General features: G+C 41.3%; 1 protein-coding gene across 1 annotated transcript in view; it reads left to right on the top strand.

The window, feature by feature from the left end:
* The first annotated feature begins 1,437 nt into the window (after positions 1–1,437).
* Positions 1,438–15,738, top strand: part of PEMT (phosphatidylethanolamine N-methyltransferase) — an 89,523-nt gene continuing 75,222 nt past the window's right edge. The window contains exon 1 of the mRNA XM_043981980.1: positions 1,438–1,551. The gene's annotated coding sequence lies outside the window, so the exon portion shown is untranslated. The remainder of the gene's footprint in view (positions 1,552–15,738) is intronic.

Raw genomic sequence — 15,738 nt, 5'->3', positions numbered from 1 at the left:
CTGGCTCAATATCTTGTGGCTAGTAAAACATGAAGCAAGAAGTGGAATCTAGTCTGTCCAAAGCTCTTTCCATGATACCAGACTGAATATAATATGAAGTCTAAATTATGAAATATGGCATTTTAAGTAATTTTTTTTGTTTTAAGTAACATTGCATCATTTAATGAAGGTCCTTAGTCTGTTCTAATAGATAAACATGATTTGTAATTAGCATATCCCATTTCTGTATAGTAAATGGTGATTCTTTTTTTTTAATTAAAGTGAGGCAATTGGGGTTAAGTGACTTGCCCAGGGTCACACAGCTAGTAAGTGTCAAGTGTCTGAAGCTGGATCTGAACATCAGGTACTCCTGATCCAGGACCGGTGCTTTATACACCTGCACCACCTAGCCAGCCCCATAAATGGTGAATTCTAAGTACTTGGAAATAATCAGTATTCCTAAATAGTTTAATATACTGCTACTCCCATACAACTTACTTAAGCTGTTCATTTATTTCACAGATAGAGTGAAGACAACCCAACTCTTGTCCAAAGGACTATGCTTTTTTGCTTCCTTTAACTGCAGTATGTAACAGTACTATTTATTGTAGGCAACTGATCTCCCCCTTTCTAATTTGCTCTGCTCTGTGAAAACAGATAACTAGAGTTTTTAATGTTGTCTATACCTAAGAGCCAGTTGACTAAAGAAAGACCTCTGAATGAAAGGCATGAACTTTAGCTCTGCTTGGCTGCTTCAAGGACTTGTTTTGTTTTCCTTTCTAGTCTTTGGCTATGTCCTAGATAGTCCAGTTCCTCTTAGAGAAGTATCCCCAGCCATACATCGTGTTACCATAATAGAAATCATTATGTCACCTGTTTTCCATGAATAAACATGCCTGATGATGAGCCTATCACTTTATGTAGAATATATTTATTCATTTAATAATATTTATTTATAGGTTTTGAGTCCAAATTTTATTTCTCCTTCCTTCCCTCCCCTCCCCACTCCCTGAGGCTACTGGTAAGCAATCAGATGTGGGCTATACACATGCAATTGTGTAAAGCATTACCCATATTATAGTCATTTTGTATAAGAAAACTTGAATAAAAGAAAAAAACTGAAAAATTAGCATGCTTCAGTTTGTAATCATCAATATATCAGTTCTTCTTTGGTGGCGGATAGGATGCTTCATCTCAGTCCTTTGGATTGTCATGGATCAGTGTTTTGCTGAGAATAGTTTAGTCATTCACTGTTCTTAATCAAACAATATTGCTGTCTCTGTGCACGACATTCTCTTGATTCTGCTTTACTATCCATCAGTTCATACAAGTCTTTCCATGCCTTTCTGAATATGTAATATATTTTATTAAAGTCACTGAATGTTTCAGATAAAGTGGAGTAGCAGGATTTCCTGAAATGTTTCTCCTTTTTCTTTCTTTTCTTCTTTTACATGTGTAGGTTGCAGATGGGAACACAAAACACGAAAGCTGAGCAGGCCTTTGGATCCCCTATGTGGCATGTTACTGTCTGGGTACAATCGTCCTGCTGCTGAACTTCCTCAGGTCTCACTGGTAAGCCATTGACTTCTTCTTGAGTGGTCTTCTTTTCTAGATCTCCCAGCATAGAACTTACCGACCTGGTTGGTAATCTCTTCTCCTGCCTATCTGGTGTGCTTCAGCTTTTCCTCAAAGGTGAAATTATTCCCAATTGCCCCCTGGTTGTTACTATCTCTTCTCCCATAAAAACAAACAAGCCTGGCTTTAATTTAAATAGCAAAAAAGACTTTTTTTTTAATGGCACAGTACCGAAACAAATATAGGGTATATATATAAATAATAACTCACATTTATGTAGTGCTTTAAGGTTTACAAAAAAAGCACTCTTAAAAAAAAAAGCAGGGGGCAGCTAGGTGGTGCAGTGGATAGAGCACTGGCCCTGGAGTCAGGAGGACCTGAGTTCAAATCTGGCCTCAGACACTTAACACTTACCCAGCTGTTGTGACTTGGGCAAGTCACTTAACCCCAATTGCCTCACTTGGAAAATAAATAAATAAATAAATAAAAATTTAAAAAAGCACTCCTCAGAGTGAAGTCTGTATGGTAGATAGAGCATAGTTGTTCTGGAGGATGGAGAATTTCATCACTCCATTTTACAGATGAGATAACTGAAGCTCAGAAACTTAAACTACACTTTCCTGATTACATAGCCAGTAAATGTTCATGGCAAGATTTAAATCTAGGTATCCTAGACTCAAATCTAATTATTTTTCCCTTCTTCAGTGCTGCCTTTATAAAATAAAATAGTTAGCAATAGAAAGATGTGACAAACACAAGGGTTGGCCATCGATAATGTAAAAAGCATTGCTGTCATCTCACATTTGAAAGCGGAGCACTCAGGAGGCTCAAAATGTAGAAACATCCAAATCTTAGCTTCTCCACTCATACTGGGCCTTCCCTTTTATCTCTCTGTCAAATGGCTATAGCTGTTCTGATCTCCATTGCCAGACTGTGAAGATAAGCAGCATGACAGTGCTCTTTGGGAATGAAGGTGCTTCAGGGCTGATGTTGAGTTAGAAGATGAGAGCCGAAAGACCTTGGGACCACCGAATGCTGCTCTCTTCTTCTATGAGGAAGAAGCCAAGATCCAGGGAGAAATTCTCTTCTCCAAGGTCACCCACTAGTTAGTAGCAGAATACTTGGTCTCTTTCATTCACAGTAGGATTTCTTTGTATCCCTATATTTATATTCCTAATTATGGTCTTGCTAATAGGGCCAGAGATAGATAACGTGAATAAACAAAATCCAGATAAAATTAAAAACAAAACAAAATAAAACAAAAAATTCAATTCCATCCCTCTGGCAATCTCCTAGGAGGTACACGCATAAATCAAAGGAAAAAACAAATAATCTACCCATTGAATAAATCTTTCCTTTTGTATCTGAACATCACAACTTCTTACTGAATATTGGGGCTTTTGAAATCATTCCATTCTTCTGCTTCTAGAAACCTCTGGCCCTCCAATCACCTCAGAAAGATGAGCCAAAATAGTACCCCTCTGGCAATAGAAGGTAACCTGAACTTAGCCCTTCCAGGTGTATTGTTTTGGGTTTTCTGTGTTACCTGGAGTGAATCTGTCCTTGCAGTCTCTCCAACTACTTCTTTGGTCACAATCAGTTCTTGTCCTGTTTTTGTTCCCCCTCTACTCCCACCCCAGGTACTCAGGGGCTCTTATTCTGCATACCCAACACTGTACTTCTTCCATTCCTCAAGCCACATGAGATAGACAGCTGTGTAATTTGGTAACTGAATTCAAGACTAATCTACTCTTGAGGCCAGTGGTTTAATGTGTAACAAGCCAATTTTAAAAGGGAGGGCATAGTATCTTAACCCAAAGTAGAGGTAGTAGAATATTCAGGCCTGCTGGAGATTTTCAGATATGTGCCTCCAATGTAGATAAGCCTCTCCAATGTAGGTGACCATATATTCTGCTTATGTGTAGGGCTAGTTCTACCTATTTGGGAGTTAGAGGTAGAGGCAGGACCTTGGGTGGAAAGAATTTAATTGTTCATAAATGTATATTTCTTCTATACTACTCAGGTTAGCCCAGAGCAGGTTCAGTGTGACTGAAAAATCTCAAGATGTCATTCCCATTATCGCCCATACAGAATGTCACCTGTCCCAGAGCTGTAGGTTTCTTTTTTTTCGTTTGCAGTTTATTATGATAATAAAATATAAACATGCATGAGCAGGAAGAACAAAGTGTACATCTGTAGTTTCAGGTACCCTCGAAAATGGAATCTCAGGTCCTTTGAAGTTGCCTAAGGATGCATGGGATAGTGCGGTACTGGACAGTAGCATCAGGACCCCTTTGTTAAAGCTAAGAATTCCACCACTGATGATCCTTTCCTTTGAGTAAAGCATCGCCCTCTCTCTGCTTTCTATTTTAAAAATGTAAATATTACTAGGAGGGTGTAACTTAAGGACACTAACACACATTTTTCTGAATGAGGATATCAGAGCTCTTTGTCTTTGAGGAAGACTTAGTCCTCTTATGTTCAGAACCTTTGCGTGACCTTAGGCAGCTGATTTCCCCTCTCTGGGTCTCTGTATCCTCCTCAATAAAATGAGAGGTCTGAATTAGATAATCTAAAAGGGTCTCTTGCAGCTTACCATACATTTTCACTTCACTGTTTTCCTGGGCTCACTTCTCTCTCATTACTCCCCTGGACTACTAAGATTTCCTGTTTCTTTCTCTTCATTCCTACCTTCGGCCCAGTTTCTGACATTTGAGGGTTGTGCTGTGCCCAAAAGGTACAGAGTGTTTCAGAAACTTGTTGCTTTTTAACTTCAGAAGATAGCATTAAGCCAGTCCTGATTTCAATTACATGTTCTTCTATTTCAATCTCCCCGGAATGAAGGGAGGGAAAGAATGAGAGAAGATGGGTCTAGGAAGAAGGTTCCCCTGTGTCCAGAAAAACTGAATGTGAAGTACCCTATGTGAGTCAGCCCTATTAAGGGGGTTTCTCAACAGGACTGTTTTATTCAGTTATGAAGTACAGATATCTTTTGACCAAGGCATACAATTATGTTTTTAAAAGCCTTTGCCGGAGAGTTTAAGCTGAATTCTTCCCATAGGTACAACATTCTCTTGTGTCCACAGTGCTGTACAGAACATTCTCAGTCACAGCAGGAGTCGGTGCAGCCAGTGGGGGTAGGGATTAGGGATCTGGTTCTCCCTAACCGTTCTCGTTGTTGCCAAGAAAGTGCAAATCTGAGAGTTCTCTTCTGTTCTGCCCAGATATTGGTTTTAATAGATGACTCTGTGACATTCATGTTCTTCCGTATTGTGTCTGTGCTGGCTGAAAATAGTAGAGTCCTTAGTAAGGAGTGAGAGAGAATGCCCAAGTTGACCCTGGGTAACTTTTTTTTTAATAGTTTTTTTATTTTTTCTAATTCCATATAAAGGTAATTTCTAACATTCATTTAAAAATGTTTTTTGAATTCTAAATTTCTCTCCCTCCCTCTTTTTTCTCCTCCCTCAAGAAATAAAGAATTTTATTCATTGAAATAATTTAAATTCATTCATTTTTTTTGTGGGGCAATGAGGATTAAGTGACTTGCCCAGGGTCACACAGCTAGTAAGTGTCAAGTGTCTGAGATCAGATTTGAACCCAGGTCCTCCTGAATCCAGAGCTGGTGCTTTATCCACTGTGCCACCTAGCTGCCCCAAGAAATAAGAATTTTAAATAGGTGATATATGTACAATCATGTAAAACATATTTCCATATTGGTCATGTTGTAAAAGAAGAAACAGACCAAAAGGAAAAAAACATCAAAAAAATGTAACAGTGAGTGAAATAGTTTGCTTTGATCTGCAATTCAGACTCCATAGTCCTTTTTCTGGATGTGGAAAGCATTTTCCATCATGAGCCTTTTGGAATTGTCTTGAATCATTGTATTACTGAGAAAAGCTAAGGCTATCATAGTACATCATCACACAATATTGCTGTTACTGTGTACAGTGTTCTCCTGGTTCTGTTCACTTCACTTTGCATCAGTTCATGTAAGTTTTTTCCTGGGTCATTTTGAAGGCCACAAAGCAATTCCTTGATGTCTGTGACTATATGTTCTGTTAGAATAAGGAAGAAAAATTTCAAAGTGACAAAGTTGAAGGTGGAATAGGCTCACTGTCTTGTCACAGCCTTAAAAAGACATGTAGGGGGGCAGCTAGGTAGCGCAGTGGATAGAGCACCAGCCCTGGAGTCAGGAGTACCTGAGTTCAAATCTGGCCTCGGACACTTAACACTTACTAGCTGTGTTGACCTTGGGCAAGTCACTTGACCCCAATTGCCTCACTAAAAAAAAAAAAAAAGACATGTAGGAACATTGGAATTTAGTTAGAAGGGGATCTTAGAGATCATTTAATCTGACCTTCTCTTTTTCGAGATAAAAGAACCAGAGACTTGGAAAAGGGAGGTAACTTGCCCAAAGTCACACAGGGAGTAAGGGGCAGATCCTGAATTCTTCACTATCTCTCTCTGGCAAATCAAATCCTACTTGTCCTTCAGGGCCCAGCTCCTTCTGATTTACTTGCCTAGCCTCCTGTCTCTCCCCTGAATTCTATAGTACCTGTGGTTAGACCACAGAATGTAGATTTTAGTCATGGAGGACTTTTATGTTCTTCCTTGTTCTGGGTGCACAAATTTTGTCTTCCCAATTGGATCATAAGTTTTTGAGGGCAGAATATGTCTCCACTGTATGCTTGAAGGCTGAAAAAGCCTCCCTCACTGCCACAGTGCCAAAATTTGTACCATTAGAAAAGTGATATCGCTGGGGCAGCTAGGATGGCGCAGTGGAATAGAGCACAGGCCCTGGAGTCCACCAAAAGGGGAGGGACAAATCGTACCTGAGTTCAAGTCCGGCCTCAGACACTTAACACTTACTAGCTGTGTGACCCTGGGCAAGTCACTTAACCCCAATTGCCTCACTTAAAAAAAAAGGGGGGGGGGCAGCTAGATGGCGCAGTGGATAGAGCACCGGCCCTGGAGTCAGGAGTACCTGAGTTCAAATCTGGCCTCAGACACTTAACTCTTACTAGCTATGTGACCCTGGGCAAGTCACTTAACCCCAATAGCCTCACTAAAAAAAAAAAAAAAGTGATATCCTAAGCTTTGGAAGGCTAAGGGGTGGGGGGAGGACAGCCCCAAAGACAAATTTTTCTAGATTCCCAAGTTTGCTAAGAGCTCCTCCTGCTATGTAGATAAAACCAGTCTCTCTCCCGATCTCAGTTCTGGTGCTAGTTTTGGGTAGAGATGAGAGAAGTTAAAAAGGTAACAGTTTTATATAAAATCCTCTTCTGTGATTTGTATGTTGAAAGGGTTGGGTTTGCTAGTGTTAATTCAGTAATGAAAAAGGCTAACTTATTAAAAAAAAAAAAGGAAGAAAACGGAGCCAACATGCAAAGAAATCGCATGTCACCCACCTCTTGCCTACTGGCCTGAAGGAAGTGCTAAATTGCCCCAGACAAGTTGAACACCAGGTGGTGAAGTCACATGGCAGGAGAGAGGTAAGAGGCTACTTTGCTGAGGGTCTGAGCTTTGTCTCCCAGCCTAGTGCCTGTCATAGGGATGACAAAACGTACATAGAAGGTCTTGTTTATTGTTTCCCAGTCTTTGCATGAAACGCTTCAGGATGCCCAGAAGGTACAACCTGGCACATCAAAAAGCCTTAAGGTTTGTCCCTCCCCTTTGGCCCCTTTTGACTAGAAATGTGCTTGTATGTAAATACACACATCCTCACCCACGCATATACACCTACATACATATAGATACATACACATGCCTACATATATAGGTAGGTGATAACAAGTAAGTATACAGTAAAATCTTGAATAATCAATCAGTAAATCAACAAATATTTATTTAGTATCTACTAGGTGCCTGCCACTGTGTTAGAGCCTAGGAATACAAACACAAAAACCCAGACCCTAACTCACTGACTTCACGAAGAGGGAACTTGAGCTGAGGATGGACGATCAAACTCGGATAATCAGAGAAGAGAGGGGGGAACATGTTCTATGGGAGGAGAATAGTTTTCACAAAGAAGTGGAGGTAAGAGGGAACATGAATGATCTTGGTATATATAGTGAGGCAGCTACCCTGGTTGGAGCAGTGAAAGATAAGGCTGAGTAGGTTAAATGGGGTACTGAAATCCAGATTAGACTGGGTCCTGGAGGGCAACAGTTTAAAGATTTTTCTGCATGGGGATGACAAGCTGTGTAGAATGCTATTAAAACGGGAGTACTGTTGAACCAAATGTCTGTTGTCGATGCTTTCCTATGTTATTCAGAGCTTCAATCTTTCACTCCTTTACTGTTTCTTTGGGGAGCACAGAACACTTTTGGTTCAGCAGCCCTGGAACACAGGGACTGGGCAGAGAAGGAGGTATTTGCATGATAACCTAGAAACCTGTGAATAATTGACTTTGATAGGCAAAGCAAAAAGCTCAGTGGATGACGGGAAGCAGTGGAGAAAGTGGTCTTGTTGGAAGAAACCTTTGTATGTAATTCTGTTTTTATGAAACCTTATTTCCTGGATTGGCTGTTTATAGTGCAATTGGTTTGCCTCTTGCCAGTCAGTCCTGTTTGTCCAATTACTCCTCAATAAAGTGCTGCTTTTTGAGAGTCAGCTGTGAGGAAATTGTAACAGCTTTTTTCCTTACCAACCCCAACATTTTGTACTATTGAACTCATCTTATATAACCTGACAATGTTCCTGGCAGGCTACAAACTAAGTAGAACAAATGACCCATCTACCCCTAAACTTTCCCTTCTGCTTGCTTGATATCACTGCCTTTCAGGTGAAACACTTCTTGGACACTGGGAAGAAGTTTGTTGTTCAGTCATTTTCAGTTGTGTCTGACTCTTTGTGACCCCATTTGAAGTTTTCTTGGCAGAGACACTGGAGCAGTTTGCCATTATCTTTTCTAGCTTATTTTACAGATGAGGTAAACAGGGTTAAGTGACTTGCCTAGGGTCACACAGCTGATTAAGTAAGTGACTGAGGCCAGATTTGAACCTAGGAAAATGAGTCTTCCCAGCTTCAGGCCTGTCACCCTATCCACTGTGGCACCTAGCTGCCCTTAGGAAGAAAAGAGACATGCTAATTTGGGCAGAGCTCAGAATTTCCAGCCTAGAGCTTTTCTAGCACCATAAAATATTTCTGCTTATTTCTAGGCAGGTGCCCTCTTTCCTGAACTGGTAGTTCAAATAATTGCATGTTGCTGTAGTCACTGCTACCTCCCACCATTTTGCATGTTAAGAAAAATGGAAGAGATGGGGGTAGCAACAGAGGCATTGCTCTGCAGAGCCTGTTCCATGCTGCTCTGAGGGTCATGGTTTATCCATTGGGAAGGACCTGTCTAGAGGGTATTTTAAGTTCTTTTTGTATAGACATGTAATAACATCTTCTCTGGGGCAGCTCCATAGTGCCTGCAAACCTGGATTCACTCTCTGGCAAGGGCTCTGAAGAACAGGTAATCAGAGAGCAAGATTGTCTTATACCCACGTTTCTGACCAAGGATGGCATCCTCCTTTTTTCTTCATGACCTCTACCAAGATTAAGACAAAGAAGTTATTAAGACAAGATGGAAATAGTTTCCTCTCTGACATTTTTGCATTATTAAAGTTTTGCCTTACTGTCAAATTTTTTCTTACAAGTATTATTACTTTTTTCATTATGAAGTTAAGGATCCCAAAATGAATATATTTTATAACAAGATTCTGTCAATATAAATTGTTTTCTCTCATATCTTCCACTGATTCAATTGTTGATCTTTTAATAATCTGTGTTAGGGAATCAGAGTATGCTTCATAAGGTTCATAATAAATCAGTAAGTATTTGTTAAGTGCTTATTATATGGCAGGCACTGTGTTAGGCCCTCAGGATACAAATACAATAATCACCTCTCCCAAATTACCTTAACTTCCCTTAACAACAAGATCAAGGGATATGTAGCCAGTTTTTGAATTTTCATGAGTAACAGGGGAAAAAATTAAGAAAAATAATTGAAAACTTCAGATAACGTAAATCTTCACTGAGCTTTTTCCCTCAGTCTCCTGCCCCCACAAGACCATTGTTGATCATTGAAAGCAATATTCAATCCCAAATCTGCCATTTCCACGTGACCTTGGACAAATCACTTAACCTCTCTTGGCTTCGGTTTCTTCATCTGTAAAAAGTGTGTGTGTGTGTTTGGGGGGGGGGCGGTGTTATGGTACAGACTAGAAGATCGCCAAGTTCCCATAAAGCTTTTTTTTTTTTTTTTTTTTTTGCACGGGGCAAGGAAGATTAAGTGACTTGCCCAGGGTCACACAGCTAGTAAGTGTCAAGTGTTTGAGGCTGGATTTGAACTCAGCTCCTCCTGAATCCAGGGCCAGTGCTTTTCCCACTGCGCCACCTAGCTGCCCCATCTCATAAAGCTTTAAATTCTATAACCTGGAACTAGACAATCCACAAAAGAATAACCAAACACTAAATTGTTGAATGTAGTCTGTGCGTGACATTATGGACACTTTGTAGATTTAGATTTCTGAGTCCATAACTTGAGAAGGCTTGTGATTTTCACTGGGGCACAGGTATTTAAAGGACCTTTGCCTCCGGGTACTTGGAACTACAGAAACTAGAACTGTGCAAGTTCTATGTGTAGGATATATCCTGGATGTTTCTCATCTCCTGACATCTTGGAATGAGACCATATCACTGATGCTGAGTTTGAGTTCAGTCCAGCTCCTGAGTAATTGATTTACTGACCAAGACATCCTGTTAGAGCTCTCCTCTGCCTTGTGTCTAGCTCCCTGGTATCAGGAGTGACAATGCACACTTGGGCTGTGTTCCATTATTACAGGAGGAGGATAGAACATCTCAAATCTGGTTCTTTCCATGACCAATGACAGGCAGGTTCCCCTAACTCTTGCTCCTCTAATCACTAATTCAAGCTCTATGTCTCCTGAGGCAAAACATTTGCCCCCTACTTCCTCTTACCATACTCTCATTCCTATCCACCTTTGCCCTACTCTTCCATAGTTGCTACCCTCCCCACCTTACTGTTCCATTCAGTGCTCTAGAAACCTTGTTCTATTATTAACAATTTCCTACCTATCCATGATTTCATACTGATGTAGTCAAGTCAAGTCAAGTCAAGCATTTCTTAAGTATTTACTCTGTTCAGTCGTTTCTAACTCTTAAGACTCCATTTGGGTTTTTGTTTGTTTTTTTTGGTGGGGCAATGGGGGTTAAGTGACTTGCCCAGGGTCACACAGCTGGTAAGTGTCAAGTGTCTGAGGCCAGATCTGAACTCAGGTCCTCCTGAATCCAGGGCAGGTGCTTTATCCACTGTGCCACCTAGCTGCCCCCAATTCTTTGTTTGTTTGGGTTTTTTGTTTGTTTTTTTGTGGAGCAATGGGGGTTAAGTGACTTACCCAGGGTCACACAGCTAGTAAGTGTCAAGTGTCTCAGTCCGGATTTGAACTCAGGTCCTCCTGAATCCAGGGCCAACACTTTAACCACTGCGCCATCTAGCTGCCCCTGGGGTTTTCTTGTCAAAGACACTGGAATGGTTCGCCATTTCCTTCTCCAGCTTATTTTCCAGATGAGGAAACTGAGGCAAACAGGGCTAAGTGACTTGTCTAGGATCACACAGCTTTTGAGTGTCTGAAGACAGATTTGAACTCAGGTCTTTCTCCCTGATTCCAAGCCTAAAGTTCTATCCACTATGCCATGTAGCTATCCACTGTGCTTATAAATAGAAGTAAAAAGAAAGACAGCCTTTGCCCTCAAGGACCTTACATTCTAATCAGAAAATATAACACAAAAAGGGAGCTGAAAAGTAGCAGGAAAATGGGAGATTAGGGAAAGTTACCCATGCAGTGGTGACAAGAGTCTGCAGAATAAAGAGTAGCTGGTCTCAATCCTTCCTCAAAAATGTAGGTTCCAAGAAGAACTCACCAGTGGGAGAAGGTATCCTCAAACACCTTGGCTTCTAAATTCTTCAACGTTTGCACCTCTCATGAGCTAGAAGACTTCATTTTAGTCACCCACAGGTCAAACCTTAGATCTCACCATCACTTGCAGTTGTCTTTCCATGTCTCCATCCTCACTTTATCTTGTATCTCTTAATAATTCTTTTTTTGGGGGGGTGGGCAATGAGGGTTAAGTGACTTGCCCAGGGTAACACAGCTAGTGTAAAGTGCCAGGGGCCAGATTTGAACTCAGGTCCTCCCGACTCCAGGGCTGGTGCTTTATCCACCGCGCCACCTAGCTGCCTCTCTTAACCATTTTTAATCCTTACTCTGACCTTTGTTCACTCCCATCTCCTTTTCCCCCAATCTGATCTCACTTTCCTTTCTTCAGTTTTGTTCCTCTAGTTATATTCAACTATATACTCTTCTTCACCCTTGAATCCCTTCTCTTACTTGGGTCTGATTTATTTCAAACCTTTCTAATCCATAAACCAATAGGGAGGGGGCAGCTAGGTGGCACAGTGGATAAAGCACCGACCCTGGATTCAGGAGGACCTGAGTTTAAATATGGCTTCCGACACTTGACACTAGTTGTGTGACCCTGGGCAAGTCACTTAACCCTCATTGCCCCACAAAAAAACAAAACAAAACAAAACATAAACCAATAGGGAACGATACTACCATCTTTGCTCCTACTCCTGTGCTACAGAACTTGACAAGTTCATCATAAATTCATGTCCTTTAATCTCATCTGAGATTGTTACACAGCAGTCCTTTTATTCTTCCCTGGCCTACTATCATACTCCCCAGAGTGGCTATGAAAAGTCTTCTTTCCTTAAGCCCCACTATGCCAGCCCAGCCCTGTTCTCGCTTCTTTCTTTAAGAGGTCATCTGTTCTTTCTGTGTACCTTCAAACCTCTCTATATCTTTGCTCACCTTTCCTTTTCCTCCAGTCTCTGAGCTACCCCTCTACATGCTTGCTTGATCTCCAGCAGATCACATCTTCAGTCATCCTCTACCTCAAATCTTCAACCTTTACCTATCAGTTATTTCTTTTCCAGCTGCCTTCAAACGTGCCTGAGTATCCCACATCCTTAAAATCTACATTTTGCTTTCCCCATAAACTATTGTCCCATTCCTTTAAATATGCCTCCATTCACTGACTGTTTTTTCACTCGTTCTTCAACTGTATGGAATTTGATATTTCTTTCTCTTGTCTCTCCTCTTACCTGTTGGGCTGCTCCTTTGATGGTTCATCATCTGCATCCTAAAGCTCTGTCTTGGTCTCTTATCTCCCTATTCACTCTCCTTTGGTGAATTCATCTCATGACTCCCAACTCTATGTTCAGTTCCAGTTTCTCCCCTGAGCTCTGGGCCTGCAGTTCCAGCTGCCTGCTAGCCTTTTTTATCTCAGTGTCCTGCTAGCACCTGAAACTCACCGTGCCCAAAACAGAACTGATTTGGAGGACTGCCATTCTCCAGACATTCCCATTTTTGTTAAGGGCTTTAACTGTCCTCCCAGTCACACATATTCGTGAGCTTGTTTATAAGCTTCTTTGATTTCCTTTGTCTGCCCTTTATATTAGTGGAACATTCATTGGCAGTTAGGTGGCACAGTGCATAGAGTGCAGGGCCTGGAGTCAGGAAGACTCATTGTCCCGAGTTCAAATCTGGCCTCAGTCACTCACTAGCTGTGTGACCCTGGGCAAGTCACTTAACCATTTATTTTGATTTCCTCATCTATAAAATGATCTAGAGAAGGAAATGGCAAGCCATTCCAGGATCTTTGCCAAGAAAACCCCAAACGGGGTCATGAAGAGTTGGACACAACTGAACAACAGCAACATTCATTGGCTCTGGTATTAGAGGACCTGGGTTCAAATTCATCCACCCGAGTCTTTTCATCTGTAAAAAGAAGTTAGACTGGGGGCAGCTAGGGGGCGCAGTGGATAGAGCACCGGCCCTGGATTCAGGAGTTCCTGAGTTCAAATCCGGCCTCAGTCAATTGACACTTACTAGCTGTGTGACCCTGGGCAAGTCACTTAACCCCCATTGCCCTGCAAAAAAAAAAAAAAGAAGTTAGACTAGGCAGCCCCACAAGTCACTTGTTGTTCTATATCTTTGCTCCTGGCCACCTTTTGTCCACTTTGCACCCACCCCCTTATCTTTACTCATGTAGTCAACACCCTGGCTTAGGCCTTCTGCACCTCTGGCCTAGATTCTTCCATTAGTCTCTTAACTGACCTTTCTTCCAGTCTCTTCCCTCTCCAATCTATTGTTACTGAAGCTTCAACATGAACATTTGCAAAGGCATCTGTCCAGTCGCCTCATTTTGCTGCTCAAAAACCTTCCTCGGTTTTCTATTGCCTCTAAGATAAATGACAAATTCTTTAGGATGTCATTTCAGTCCCTTCATATCCTGACTGCATCCTGCCCTTAGAATTTGGTTTCTGATTATTCCCCATAGATACATATGAATCCCAGAGAAGGTCATGAATTAGTTGCAGCTGGGATGGAAGAATCAATCAGGCTGTGGAGGAAGAGGGGGGCAGTGTGTCGTGGAAAGTACGCTGGACTGGATGCAGAATCTGGGTTCAAATTACAACTTTGTCTTTTACTTTCTGTGTAACCTAATCTCTTTGAGCCTCATAAACCTCTATAAAATGAGGGGGTTGGATTAGATGATCTCTAAACTCTTTTCTGGTTCCAAATCTGTGATCTTGGCATCCTGAATTGCCCCTTAACCCAGGCTTCAGCATACCTTAATGAAAGGCATAATTTCTAGGACTACCACATCTTAAACTGAAAATATGCTTACTAAACATGTACAGAATTACCATCTGGAAGGGAAATAGTGAGAAGCCTGTGTGTGTGTGTGTGTGTGTGTGTGTGTTGGAGGCAGGGATGAGTTACTCGTGTTGCAAAGGAAATAAAATGTTCTTCCTTATAGGAACATTGAGTGTCTGTTACCCCCAAAATTGCTCTACACATGTCTGTAACCCTGATATAAACAGAAAAGTGGGCAAATCAGGTGTTCTGGAATGGTTGGGATCCTAAGAGGGTCTGTCTGCTAAAAGCAGATAGAGTTAAAGTTTCTAAACAGAGAAAGTGGACCCTGGCCCTCCCTTCTCTGTCTGCACTTCCCTCCCATACCAACCTCTTGGATGTCACACCAGGCCAAGTACATCTCTGTCTATGTGGCCCTCAGTTAATTCTGCTTAATTCAACAAATATGTATTGAATTCCCCTTGTGTGCTTTGTCCTGTGATATGATAGTACCAGCACTCAATTTACTTGTTATTTGATTAGATTGACAGAGCTTAGTCACACGAAACGGGGCAAAACAGACTAGTACAGAATCAGCTGATAGGTTATTAGAATTAGAAAGTGCCACATGCATCCTACGGTATAGAATAGATGATGTGTGCTGTAGGTGGTTGAGAAGAATAGAGACAGGTCACTTGAAGTTAAGCAGGAGGAATTCTTGGAGGTTAGACTTTAAGAAGGCATACCTATTGTATAACAAAGTATCAAAGAAGCTGAAAGTCATTCTCCACTGCTGTCTTGGCACAGCAGCCCCCTCCTTCCAACCTTCTAAGCTGTCCTTGGTTGGAAAATGATCTCAGCATGTTCCTCTGTGGGTTTTGCTGCTCCAGGAATTGTCCTATGGCATTATTTGGAGGTTTTTTAGAGCGGTCATGTCTTGAGTTCAAGAGCTTGCTGCCTTTCCCCCACCATGTTGGCTCCAATTTTGACTCTTGAAAATCATTCTCAGTGGTATATTATTCACAGGTTTCTGCTCCCTTAAAAATTTTTTTTTACCACATCTTATATTGAATGAAACTAACAAAAGGAAATAAAAACATGCTGGCTGTCAGTATTAATGATCCTCCTTGTTAACAGGGATTGATTGGCAGCTTTTCCATCACCAGTGGTCAGAATGCCAGGGTGATGCTTATAGCTGGAAGCAGAGAAATGGGAGGATTTCTTCCACCCCCTCACTCCCACCTTCAACCTGAGATTACCAAGGAAATGGAAGGAACAGATCAACCTACAGCCCAATTCCTAACACATGGTTTGTGGCTTAGAACAGTTTGATTCATTGTCAGTTTCAGACTCTCAGAAGTCTGACTCTAAGGTAGTGGAGAAGGAATCATTATATTTCTACACTGATGACAAAATCTATATTCCTATCCATTTCTTACTCTGGAAACTTTTTGGATGTCACCATTGTGCCTAG

This window comes from Dromiciops gliroides, chromosome 1 (assembly GCF_019393635.1).
Source record: "Dromiciops gliroides isolate mDroGli1 chromosome 1, mDroGli1.pri, whole genome shotgun sequence".
Lineage (NCBI taxonomy): Eukaryota > Metazoa > Chordata > Mammalia > Microbiotheria > Microbiotheriidae > Dromiciops > Dromiciops gliroides.
This window is presented reverse-complemented; position numbering and strand designations above follow the sequence as displayed.